The sequence below is a fragment of the Urtica dioica genome, chromosome 3 (assembly GCF_054948205.1).
Source record: "Urtica dioica subsp. dioica isolate 48M chromosome 3, U.dioica_male_clone48M_v1_H2, whole genome shotgun sequence".
Taxonomy (NCBI): domain Eukaryota; kingdom Viridiplantae; phylum Streptophyta; class Magnoliopsida; order Rosales; family Urticaceae; genus Urtica; species Urtica dioica.
Genome location: NC_142758.1, coordinates 33,612,185 through 33,621,312, shown reverse-complemented (window position 1 = coordinate 33,621,312; position 9,128 = coordinate 33,612,185).

Here is a 9,128-nt window from a genome sequence, read left to right as displayed (position 1 = left end):
ATCCGAATTTGGGGTTGCCCAGCACATATACTAAGGCAAAAGACTAGCAAGTTGGCTAGTAGGTTAGAATTGTGCCTGTTTGTGGGATATCCAAAGGAAACCAAAGGTTTCACATTCTGTAGTCCTGAGGATGACAAGACTTTCGTTAGCACGGATGCTCGTTTCCTTGAGGAGGACTTTATGAAAGATGTAAAACCTAGAAGCAAAATTGTGCTTGAAGAAAAGTTGGGTAAGGAACCTTCTACCTCATCTGTAAGAACTGTTCTTACCCAACTGAAACACAACCAAACTCATCAGAACCTCGGCAAGTAGTACTTTGACGTAGTGGGAGGGCTTCTCAAAATCCTGATAAGTACATGTCTTACGGAGATACTCTCGATGTATGTCAATAAAGTCTGGAAACTTGTAGACCTTCCCGAAGGGATTAAACCCGTAGGGTGTAAGTGGATATACAAGAAAAGGGGTCCAGATTGGAGCGTCGAGATGTTCAAAGCACGACTAGTGGCTAAGGGTTATACTAAAAAAGAAGGGATTGACTATGAAGAAACCTTCTCGCCAGTCGCGATGCTTAAATCCATCCGCATACTTCTATCCATAACTGTAGCTCTCGATTATGAGATTTGGCAAATGGATGTCAAGACTGCCTTCTTGAATCACAATCTTGACGAGCGCATTTATATGGCTCAACCAGACGGTTTCGTGGAAGAAGGTCAAGAAACCAAGGTTTGTGAAACTGTGAAGCAAGCATCTAGGTCATGGAATATTAGATTCGATGAAACTGTGAAGAGCTTTGATTTTGAGCAGTCAATAGATGAGCCATGTGTTTACAAGTTAATACACGAAGGCAAAGTTGTGTTTCTGGTAATGTATATCGATGATATATTACTCATAGGTAATGATGTGGGTTAGTTATCTGAGTTTAAGATCTGGCTAGTAATTTCAGAAGTCGACGTAAAAAAAACACTGATACATGATTAGTTATTTTTTATATGAAGGATCTAGGAGAAGCCGCATACATTATGGGGATCCAAATCTTTTGAGATCGGAAGAACCAGACTTTGTCGCTCTCTCAAGCATCTTATATTGATAAGGTGATGGATCGCTTCTCGATGCAAGACTCCAAGAAGGGCCAAACACCTTTTAGGCATGGAGTCTCACTCTCTAAGGACCAGTCTCCCAAAATTGCACAAGAGATTAAGGACATGAGAAAGATTCCTTACGCCTAAGCTGTAGGAAGTCTCATGTATGCTATGCTTTGCACTAGGCCAGATATCTGCTTCCCAGTTGGCGTAGTTAGCCGTTTTCAATCCAACCCTGGACCCGAGCACTGGATTGCAGTTAAGCATGTTCTTAAGTATCTTCGAAGAACTAGGAACCTGATGCTTACATATTCTGGTACTGACCTGACTATGTCTGGATATACCGACTTCGATTTTCAAACGGATAATGATTCCAGGAGATCCACTTCGGGATCTATGTTCATCCTTAATAGTGGACCTGTTGTGTGGAGGAGTATTAAGCAATCTTGCATTGGTGACTCCACAATGGAAGAATAATATGTGGCTGCTTGTGAAGCATCCAAAGAGGCTGTATGGCTTGAAAAATTCCTTAAGTATTTGGAAGTCGTTCCAAACGTCGACGAGCCCATGACTCTTTATTGTGATAATAGTCGAGCTGTCGCTAACTCAAAAGAACCTCGAAGCCATAAGCGCTCTAAGCATATTGAGAGGAAATACCATTTGATTCGAGAGATCGTACAGCGCGGAGACATGGAGGTGAAGAAGATCTCAACGGTGGACAACCTGGCAGATCCATTCACCAAGGCCCTAGCGAACAAGGTCTTCGACCAGCATCGAGATGGATTAGGCATGAAGGACTACTCACATCTTCTTTGAGTCAAGGGGGAGTTTTTTTCAATGGTGCCCACAAGAAGAGTAGTAGTCTTTACTTATGTACATTTGGTGTAATAAAGTCTCTCGAAGACTCTTGCATGTAACTGCTGATGTTGTCGCTCGTTTTCGGACAACTATTTAGGAGCCCAAAGTGGTTAGACCCGAGGCCAGACCAAGTGGTCTCACTTTGGCTCGAGCGTGTCGGACTTGGTATCCCAAGTCGTCCCTTAGCTATAGATGAAACTCACCTTGTCTCGATACCTGAAAAGTAGCAAAGAGTGTGTGAACTATAAAGGGGAAACAGAGAGGTTGCCTCTATTTACCTCTCCGACGCTCAACATTAGTAGGGTTGAGGTAGATTGTAGAGAGTTTAGGTGTTTAGAGACCGAGACTTGAGAGAAACGAGCGAGTTACGAGTTCGACAGCGTTTCAGTACTCAAATTCGGATTACCTGGACCAGGGGAGGGACCCCGGTATTTATAGGCAACCAAGGGGCGTTTTGGGCATCCACTTGGCCGAGGGTTGGCTCTGAGTCGACCATGGAGGCGAGGGCCGGCTCTGAGTCGGCCATGGAGGCGAGGGCCGGCTCTGAGTCGGCCATGGAGGCGAGGGCCGGCTCTGAGTCGGCCATGGAGGCGAGGGCCGGCCCTGAGTCGGCCATGGAGGCGAGGGCCGGCCCTGAGTCAGCCATGGAGGCGAGGGCCGGCTCTGAGTCGGCCATGGAGGCGAGGGCCGGCTTTGAGTCGGCCTTGGGGGCGAGGGCCGGCTCTGAGTCGGCCTTGGGGCGAGGGACTGCTCTGAGTCGGCCATCGGGGCGAGGGCCGGCTCTGAGTCGGCCTTCGGGGCGAGCGCCGGCTCTGGGCCGGCCACTGGCCGGGCGTCGGCTCTGGGCCGGCCACTGACCGGGCGCCGGCTCTGGGCCGACCATTGGTCGAGCGCCGGCTCTGAGTCGGCCATTGGTCGGCCATCGGCCGGGCGCCGGCCTTGGGCCGGCCAGTGGCCAGGAGGCTGCCGGACGGGAGTTGCTGTGCGGTTCTTGGCCGGTCAGGAGAAGGTCTCTGGCCGGCCGGTCGAGAGTCGTTGCGACGGTCCCGCCTATCGTGGCGCGTTTTGACTCTTTTGCCCCTGTCGGTCGTTGACGGGCCGATAACATTAGCCCCCCGAGTTTCTGGTCGAGCGTAGGTCGAGTGGAAACTCAAGAATCACGTCGACATGTGGCCTTTCAGACGACCATTCTCGAGTTTGTGAGTGCGTCGTAGAGCGGCTTTGGCGCATCGCGAGGGCCGGCTTTATTACGTCGCGAGGGACGTCTTTCGTGCGTCGCGAGGGACGGCCTTTGTGCGTCGTAGAAACGGCTTTTGTGCGTCGTAGAGACGGCTTTATTGCGTCTCCTTTTACGTGTCTTATGTTCTCGACATACTATCGTAGTCGATTCGCACGGTTTTGTCGGTGCGCGTCTTCTTTTCTCGATTTTCCGACGAAGGCGTAATCGATTTGCACGTCTTGAGGGTGCGCGGCTTTATTGTGCGTGGCTTATTTTCTCGACCTACCAATGAAGGCGTGATCGATTTGCACGGCTTTATTGTGCGTGTTTATTTTCTCGACCTACCAATGAAGGCGTGATCGATTTGCACGGCATTATTGTGTGTGGCTTATTTTCTCGACCTACCAATGAAGGCGTGATCGATTTGCACGGCTTTATTGTGCGTGGCTTATTTTCTTGACCTACCAGTGAAGGCGTTATCGATTTGCACGGCTTGGGCCTCGGGGGGCCTCGGTGTCACATTTGTGTGACCGGGTTTTCCGTGGACGTTGGCTAGACCAGTTACGTCCGGCGGGCGCAGACCTTTGAAACCCATATGTGACTCGCTGCCTATCGGCGCTTGAGCTGGGCGGCGAGTGTGATGTCACATTTGTTTGACCAGGTTTTCCGCGGACGTTGGCTAGACCAGTTACATCCGGCGGACGTAGGCCTTTGAAACCCATTTGTGACTCGCTGCCTATCGGCGCACGAGCTGGGCGGCGAGCGTGATGCCACATTTGTGTTGCTTTCGTGTTGAACGCTTATCTCAATTTTCGAGCAATTTTACTCGTATGCGCCTTTTTCGCGGGCTAACGTGGCCCGAAGGCTTGTATCCTTACCAATAGTTTTGGCAGGTTTTGCGTCCTTAACTGGGGTTCGTCCTCCGCTCATTACGTCGTTACGACTCGTCGTCGTTTAAACGTTCGATGTGAGGGGGCGTTTGTGCCCAGTTAGGCGATTAGCCGACCCGTGTTTGAACGGTGGTATCGGCCTGTCGGGTTAGGCCGACGATTCAGCGTGCCTAATGCGGCTGTGGGCCAGTGACTTCGCTTCGCGCCTTTCGGCGATCGAAGAGGTCGTCCCGGGTAGTTCCTGGGGGCTCTGCGTCCGTGCCATTGGCGACCGGACGTGCATGTCGCGCCGGGTTGGGCTGGCGTCTTTTGAGTTCGCGCCCTGGAGCAAGCGAACGAAAATCGCACCGGAGTTAGGCCAGCGTCTTAGGAGCTCGTGCTTTTGAGCGACGAGCGTAGGTTGCGCCGGGTTAGGCCGGCGTCTTTATGGGTTCGCTTACCCTGGAGCAAGCGAACGCGGGTGCGTCGGGTTATGCCGACGTCTTTTTGGGTTTGCTCACCCTGGGGCAAGCGAACGCGGGTGCGTCGGGTTAGGCCGACGTCTTTTTTGGGTTCGCTCACCCTGGAGCAAGCGAACGCGGGTGCGTCGGGTTAGGCCGACGTCTTTTGGGCTCGCTTGCCCTAGAGCAAGCGAACGCGGGTGCGTCGGGTTAGGCCGACAACTTTTTGGGCTCGCTTGCCCTAGAGCAAGCCAACGCGGGTTGCGCCGGGTTATGTCGGCGTCTTGTGGGCTCGCTTGCCCTGGAGCAAGCGAACGCGGGTGCATCGGGTTAGGTCGACGTCTTTTTGGGCTCGCTTGCCCTGGAGCAAGTGAACGCGGGTTGCGCCGGGTTATGCCGGCGTCTTGTGAGCTCGCTTGCCCTGGAGCAAGCGAACGCGGTTGCGCCGGGTTAGGCCGACGTCTTTTACTCAAACCCTATTGCGCCGGGTTAGGCCGGCGTCTTACGTGTTCGTGCCCTGAGGCTAGCGAAACTTTGTTTGGCTCAAATTTGGCCTTTTTAGGGTTTGAGGCAGCGCCTTTACGTGACTTACATGCGTCCCGGAAGACGTCTTTCACATGCGCCTTTACGCGTCTTACGGCACGCCGGGAAGGCCGACGTTTTACTCGAACCCGTATGCACGAAGGGCCGTCAGGGTCCGAGCTTCCTAAGTGTGTATCCCCGTGGGGGACTTAGGCCTGGGTAGAAGTGTTCGTGCTGTTTGAGCGACCGAACTTTTGCGTCGGATTAGGCCGACGTCTTTGAGCTCGTGGGTTGAGCGACCGAACTTATGCGTTGCGCCGGGTTAGGCCGGCGTCTTTTCCCGGACCCGTATGCCTGATGAGCCGTCGGGGTCCGAGCTTCTTAAGCCTTTGTATCCCGTGAGTGGGGGGCTTAAGGTTTTTTTTATATGCCGTAATTTTTCGAGTGTACGTCTCAGGACCCATAGCCCCCCGAGTTTTTAGTTTACAGGTCGTGCCATGATGACTAAAAACTGTGATAAAGTGGGTAAAAAGACCGCAAACTTTATTTCTTATTAAGTTTTGCTAACGGGGAACATCCTTGAACAGTGGCGCGTAGGCCTTATTGAATAAGGGAAATCAGAGCAATAAATGGGGGGACTTGGTCACTGGTGGTACTGCCTCAAGTGCTCGGCGTTCCACGGGTGCCGGATTGGAGTTCCGTCCGTGTGTTCGATGTAGTAGGTTCCGTCGTGTATGACTTGTCGAACTCTATATGGTCCTTCCCAATTTGGGCCCAGGACCCCGGCGCCTTGCACTTGGGTGTTTTGGAACACGCGTCTGAGTACAAGGCTGCCGACGGCGAAGATCCGCCTTTTGACTTTGGCGTTGTAGTATCTCTCAACCTTTCGCTTTTGTGCAGCGAGTCCGGTGAGGGCCTCAGATCTTTTCTCATTGATAAGATCCAGTTCGAGGCGCATGGCCTCATCATTTTCTTTTTCGTCGAAAGTGTCGACCCGGTAGGTGGGGACTTCTGTTTCCACGGGGACCACTGCTTCAATCCCAAAGGCTAGGGAGAAGGGGGTCTCTCCGGTGTCGTTTCGAACGGTCGTTCGATAGGCCCATAGGATGAAAGGCAATTCCTCAGCCCAGGCGCCCTTTTTGGCTTCGAGCTTTTTCTTGAGGTTGCTTTTAATCGTCTTGTTGACGGCTTCCACTTGGCCATTAGCCTGTGGATGTCGCGGGGACTAGAATGTCTTGCTTATCCCTAGTTGGGCGCAGATCTCTCTAACCCTCGCGTTGTCGAACTGCGCGCCGTTATCGGTCACGATCGACGCGGGGATGCCGTGGCGGCATATTATGGATTTCCAGATGAAGTTTGTAGTGTTGGCCTCGGTGATCCTGGCCAGAGGTTCGGCTTTGACCCACTTAGTGAAGTAGTCAATAGCGACGATGGCGTATTCGTATTGCCTCGGGGCTTTGGGAAGCTTGCCGATAATGTCTACGCCCCATTTTGCGAAGGGGCGTGGAACAATGATGCTACTCAGGGGAGATGGCGGCTATCGTGGAACGTTGGAGAAACGTTGACACTTGTCGCACTTTCTTGCCCAGTCGTAGGCGTCTTTTTTCATCGTTGGCCAGAAATAGCCTTGTCGAAGCGCTTTGAGCGCGAGGGACCTTCCAGCGGCGTGGTTCCCGCAGAGGCCTTCGTGGATTTCGCGAAGGACCTTAGTCGACTCAACGCTGTTGAGGCATCGGAGCAGCGGGGTCGAGTACCCGCGCTTGTATAGGGCGCCTCTCAGCACGTACTTAGATGCGAGGGCTTTCAGCCTTTCGGCTTCTTTGCGGTCTTCGGGAAGTGCCCCTCTTCGCAAGAAGTCCGTAAGCGGGGTCATCCAAGTTGGATGATGTTGGAATCGATCTAGGGTTTAAGAAAATAATTAACGCTTCGGTAAGCGACGGAATTTTAAAAATTTTCTTTTACAAGTAAAAACAGTTTTTTACTAACCTAGACAAAGAGCAAGTACATATAAATAAAAACTATTATGAGCTAAGAAGTTTACTAACCTTTCTTGAAGCTTGAACTTTGAGAAGCTTTTGGAAAGTTTGCAACGCTCGTCTCCCCTCGCAGCACGTCTCTCTTTCTTTCCTCGGCACCTCGAGCAACCACGAAAGTTTCTATCACTAAATCACTCGAAATAAAGGAATCAGTGAGTGGGCACATTTAAACACTACGACTTAAGAACGAGTCTTGAAGTCGCAGAGCTAAACTCTAGGTCAAATGAGGACCTAGGTGCAAAAAAAATAAAAAGAAATTGACTAGAGAGAGAGAGGAGAGGGGCGGCCACAAGTTCTAGAGAGAGAGACTCTCAATCTCTAACTTATGTGGAATGAATGAAATGAGAAGAATAAGGCTCCTATTTATAGGAGAGGCTTTACCTTCAATAAGGTAGTTTTCTCTTCTTTAGAATTTCTCATATTCATGAGGAAATAATCCTTATTTCCTTTTCTCATTTTGGGCGTGTAAGCCTTGCCATCTAGAAGCAAATTTGTTTCCTATTTTGCTTGCCTTGGCCGCCCATGTCATACTCTCCTAGAGGAAATTTGTTTCCTCTTTTTCTTTTGGCAAGTATCTTTATACATTAATGCACAAAATAAACTCTCTTTCACACTAAGGGCTGCACGAAATTTGGTCTACCATTCACTTGGGTTGGACGGCCAAAAGCCTTCTAGAAAGGCTTTCTAGGTTTTCTTTTAATTGTTCATGACAACATAAGAAAATCCCATTAAGAATTTTCTAGTAAAATTCTATGAAATGAAATTAATTCACAAGGCCCAATAAACATGTTATGGCCGTGTTATATAATATGTCATCATATGACATTGTCAAAAAATTTATTGACATTCATTTCATGCCATGTCCAAAAAGACAAAATTACCCTTTCGATAATTTTCGTTATTGTTTTGACTTAGCTTCCAGTTTAACTATTCCTAATCGATGTGATTTGTGACATTGACCTCATGGACCCAAATGAACAAAGCTTGAGCTAAACACTTGGACTCAAAAGTTCACAAACCTTTTCCAAGTTTAGTGTTACCGGTCCGTCTCGGTCCGGTAGATCGACGACGGCCACGCTGGCGGCCGTCCTGAGCCCGGCGCTCGTCCGGGGCCGGCACTCTCCACGGCCGGCTCTCCACGGCCGGCTCTCCAAGGCCGGCCCTCCAGGACCGGCTCTCCACGGCCGGCGCTCCAAGGCCGGCTCTCCACGGCCGGCGCTCCAAGGCCGGCTCTCCAAGGCCGGCTCTCCACGGCCGGCGCTCCAAGGCCGGCTCTCCACGACCGGCGCTCCAGGACCGGCTCTCCGCGGCCGGCGCTCCAAAGCCGGCTCTCCGCGGTCGGCGCTCCAAGGCCGGCTCTCCACGGCCGGCGCTCCAAGGCCGGCTCTCCACGGCCGGTGCTCCAAGGCCGGCTCTCCACGGCCGGCGCTCCAAGGCCGGCTCTCCACGGCCGGCGCTCCAAGGCCGGCTCTCCAAGGCCGGCCCTCGGCCAAGGGGTTCCTCAAACACCTCTTGGCCGCCTATAAATATGAGGGTCTCTCCCTCGACCCAGGTAATCCGAATTTGAGTACCGAAACGCTGTCGAACTCGTACCTCGCTCGTTTCTCTCAAGTCTCGACCTCTAAACACTAAACCCTCTACAAACCACCTCAATCCTACTAATGTTGAGCGTCGGAGAGGTAAACAGAGGCAACCCGTCTGTTTCCCCTTTGTAGTTCACACCTTCTTTACTTGCTTTTCAGGTGCCTGAACGAGACAGATACCACAGACAGCTAAGGGACGGCTTGGGATACCAAGCCCGACACGCTCGAGTCGAGACGAGACCACTTGGTCTGGCCTTGGGTCTAACCGTCTGCGACTCCTAAATCGTTGTCCGAAAAACTGCGACAACATTTTGGCGCTAGAAGGAGGGGATCTCTCGACCTTGGCAACGCATTCCCTCTACCAGTCTTTTCCCTTTTGTTCTCACGACTCTCGAGAGATGAGTCACATTCCCGCTACCTCCGCGGGTACCCGAGCGACGAGCTCGAGGTACGGTCTTCGACGCCTCGCACATCGTCTTGAAGGGCAACCTCGCGATAGCG